General features: G+C 47.3%; 1 pseudogene; it reads right to left on the bottom strand.

Annotated features, from left to right (window-relative positions):
- Positions 1 to 2,899: 2,899 nt before the first annotated feature.
- LOC116856579 lies at positions 2,900 to 4,018 on the bottom strand (annotated as a pseudogene).
- Between the last annotated feature and the right edge of the window lie 427 nt (positions 4,019 to 4,445).

Genomic DNA, 4,445 nt, shown 5'->3' with positions numbered 1-4,445 from the left:
ATTGTGTTAATCTATAGATCAATTTGGGGGAATTGACATCACTATACTGAGTCTTCTGAGCTCTCAACGTGGTATACCTCTTCATTTAGGTAATGTTGTACACAATATTTTGTAGATTTTAATTTTCAGATTTGGTCCTTTCTTGCATTTTGGGACCAGTTTTCCTTCTTTTCTTCCTTCCTCACTCTGTCTGTCCCTCTTTATCTCTCCCTTCCTCCTTCCTCCTTCCTCCCTGTGTTTCTTTCACTTCTCCCTTCCCTTTGGCCTTTAATTCCTTTTTCCTTTTGAAATTCGGCCATGTAGTACACATCTTGAATCCTGTGGTCATTTCATGAATTTCTTAAAACTGACAATGTGTTCTGTAGATAGACAAATCCGGGAAGCCTCACACCAGAGCCTGTGGAGGTTGCTCATGTGGGAGAGGCAGTGTGGGATCGCTGTCAGGAGTGGGTACTCTGCCACATGACCACAGTTCCCTGCAGGGGAGGCTGATGGGTCTGTGTGCCCAGCCACGACTCAGGAATCTCTCTGATTGCATGCCTATTTATTTATTTATTTATTTATTTATAGTTGTTGGGGGAGGAGCAGAGGGAGAGGGAGAGGGAGAGAGAGACTCTCAGACTGTGCACTGAGAGCAGAGCCCAATACGGGGCTTGATCCCATGACCCTGAGATGAAATCAAGAGTCAGCCGCTTAAGCATTGAGCCACCCAGGTGCCCCTCTCTGATTGCGTTTTTGGGGGACAATCAACAACTGTTATTTTGAGATCCAAATGTAGGCAGTAGAGATACAAGGCAAGGACTAGGCAAGGAGATCCAGCAGGCAGTTGGAGATCCAAGGCTGCGGTCCCAGGAGAGTTTCAGGTTGGAGAGAAACAGAAGCTACCTAATGATAGAGGGGATAAAAGTATTTAACAAGATTAGAGATTATCCGTTACGTATTTCTTACAATGTCCCTGGCCAATACAGAGTTCTTTAGAATAAAGGAACGTGTGGGTCTTCTCCACTGACAGCCCCACCAGCTTGTGAGCTTTGGCCTTCTGGCGGCAGAGGATAGCCATGTAAGGCAGGGTGGGCTGTAGCTTGGCTCCCCACCAGGGCACACATCAATCAGCAGATGAAAACACAATGAAGAGGGGCACCTGGCTGGCTGAGTTGGTAGAGATGCAACTCTCGATTGTGGGGTTGTGAGTTTGAGCTCCACGTTGAGTGTAGACATTACTTTAAAAAGTTAAAAAATTTATTTTTTAAAGATCTTATTTATTTATTTGACAGGCAGAGATCACAAGTAGGCAGAGAGTCAGGCGGAGAGAGAGAGAGAGAGAGAGAGAGAGAGAGAGAGGAAGGGAAGCAGGATCCCTGCTGAGCAGAGAGCCCAATGTGGGGCTCGATCCCAGGACCCTGGGATCATGACTGGAGCTGAAGACAGAGGCTTTAACCCACTGAGCTACCCAGGCGCCCCTAAAAAGTTAAAAAATTTAAAAAACATAAAGGAATGTATAGGGACCTAGGCTTTGAAACAGTTGCATGACAAAAAGCAGTTTGGAGAACACTGTAGTAAAGAGCAGTCTTGGGAGAGTTGAGCATAAAGGTGCGGACTGTCCAGATTATCTGTGTCTGCTCTACCATTATTACTGGATGTGGCTCGAGGAAAGCTGTTTCATCTCCTTTGTGCTTCCATTTCTTCCTTTGTAGAACTGGGGAAATTACAGCAGCTACATTATGACTTTCCTTGAGGATCAAAGGTCAGTATATGTGAAGTGACCGGACTCGTGACTAGTAAGCACTGGGTTAGCACGTGATGAGACGTTGTTATGACCATTGTCTACTGGGGGAAGCAGCCCGATAGTGACAACAAAAATAAAATGCCCAAGAGTTCTAATAGAGGTGTCAAAGCACAGAGATGGGGGAGTCAGGGGGAGTCTTCAGAGGGGAGTTTATGTTTGGATGGACTCTTGAAGAATGATCGTAGCTCACCAGCCACATAAGGAGAAAGGAGTGTCCTTGGCAGAGAAAAGTCTGAGTGCAAAGATGGAGAAGTTTGATACGTCACATGCTCGTGGTAGATGGTAAGTGGTCTGTGGGATGCGGTGTAGGATTCATGGTCGAAGACAGTAGGAGGGTGCTGTTGCGGAGATAGGCAGGGGCCACATTGCTCTGAGCTCACAGGTGTAGCGAAAGCCATAAAAGAAAAGGCAGAACTTGTGTTGAGCCTGAGCACTGAACTTTGGGAGGAGACGGTACCCGTGAAGACGATGAGTTTTTTCTTTTTCCTTCTATCTGAGCATGACTTTATTTATTTATTTTTAAGATTTTATTTATTTGGGGCACCTGGGCGGCTCAGTGGGTTGAGCCTCTGCCTTCGGCTCAGGTCATGATTCCAGGGTCCTGGGATTGAGCCCTGCATCAGGCTCTCTGCTCAGCAGGGAGCCTGCTTCCCCCTCTCTCTCTGCCTGCCCCTCTGCCTACCTGTGGTCTCTGTCAAATAAATAAATAAAATCTAAAAAAAAAAAAGATTTTATTTATTTATTTTGAGAGAGAGAGAGTGACAGGAGCGGCAGAGAGAGAACCTCAAGCAGACCCGGTGCTGAGTGTGGAGAATGCCGGGCTCGATCTCAGGACCTGATACCATAACCTGAGCTGAAATCAGGAGTCAGATTCTTTTTTTTTTTTTAAAGACACATTTATTCAGCATCATGATCAGACTATTACATTTAGCCATCAAGAGCATGGGTGCAAAAAAAAAAAATCTACATTAAAGCCCTTTGTTGGAATGCTTTACACTTTCCAAAGAACAGAAACTAAAATAACCTGTTACAGAATTAGTCACAAATACAGTCCTCGAGGTTTTTTTGCCCATACACATGAGTAGTGTCTAAAACATGTCTTCTTTGTAGCAGCTAGGCCTGGCCACCACTGTACTTGGCTGAGTTCACAAATCTCTTGTAACCTGTAGCCTCCCTGTCACTTCTCTGGCTCTCCTCTCCTGCTAAGCTTTGTTCCTGGCAGTAATTAAAACCTTCTGCCACTGCCGTAGCTCCTGCTGCTGCTGGAACCACCATAGCCATGTTGGTTTTGTGGTTTGGCAAAGTATTGGCTTCCATCACCATAAGGGCCAGAGCTTCTGCCTCCAAAATTGCCTCTTTTCATGGGTCCAAAATTTGAGGATTGATTGTTGTAATTGCCAAAATCATTATAGCTTCCGCCACCTCCAAAGTTGCTTCCATCATTACCAAATCCGTTATAGCCATCCCCACTGCCACCATATCCACCACCACCTCGACTGCCACCAAAGCCACCTCGACCACTGAAGTTTCCTCCGCGACCAAAGTTGTCATTCCCGCCAGAACCACCTCCACGACCACCACCAAAGTTTCCAGAACCACTTCAACCTCTTTGGCTGGATGAAGCACGAGCCATCTCCTGCTTAGAGAGCGCTTTCCTGACTTCACAGCTGTGGCCATGCACAGGATGGGATTTCTGAATGACAGTCTTGTCGACAGAGTCATGGTCATCCAATGTTACAAATGCAAATCCCCTCTTTTTGCCACTGCCTCTGTCAGTCATGATCTCCGTCGCTTCGATGTTCCCATACTGTTTGCAATCATCTCTTAGATGACATTCGTCAGTGACTTCCTTAATGCCACCCACAAAAATCTTTCTCACAGCTAAGTGGGCACCAGGTCTTTGAGAAGCTTCTCTCGACACAGCCCTGTTTGGTTCCACAACTCTTCCGTCCACCCTGTGTGGATGCGTTCATGGCTGCCTCCACCTCCTCCGCAGGGACATATGTCACAAGCCCAGAGCCTCTGGAGCACTTGGTGTTTGGATCTCTCATAGCCACCCCGTCCGTAAGTGCTCCCCAGTGCTCAGAATGGCTCCTCACACCCTCATCGGTTGTTTCAAAGCTCAGACCTCCCATGAAGAGCTTCCGCCGCTGTTCAGGCTCTTTGGGAGACTCTGACTTGGACATGATGGCGGTGGGAGGGGAGACTTGAACGATGCTTGCTCGGCGGCGTCCACGGGCAGAAAGGAGTAATCTAACGAACATATCTGAGGAGTCAGATTCTTAATCAACTGAGCCACCCGGGTGCTCCTGAGCATGACTTTATTCTTTTTTTTAATTTTTAAAAAAGATCTTATTTATTTATTCATTTGAGACAGGAAGAGAAAGCACAAGCAGGGGGAGAGGCAGGAGGAGAGGGAGAAGCAGGTTCCCCGCTGAGCTGGGAACCCGACACAGGGCTCGATCCCAGGACCCCGAGATCATGACCTGAGCTGAAGGCAAACCGAGCATGACTTTAGACCTGGGTTCACCAACAAGCAGTGTCAGGGCTGGCTGCCAAAGGAGTTAGGGGCGATAGGAGAGCTAAGAAGGAGAAGGGTTGGTAGAGCCGTGTGTCGTGGCAGTTTGGGGGAACAGGCAGTGACAGGAGTGACAACTCA

This window comes from Lontra canadensis, unplaced genomic scaffold (assembly GCF_010015895.1).
Source record: "Lontra canadensis isolate GAN:19392208 unplaced genomic scaffold, GSC_riverotter_1.0 scaffold110, whole genome shotgun sequence".
NCBI lineage: Eukaryota > Metazoa > Chordata > Mammalia > Carnivora > Mustelidae > Lontra > Lontra canadensis.
This window is presented reverse-complemented; position numbering and strand designations above follow the sequence as displayed.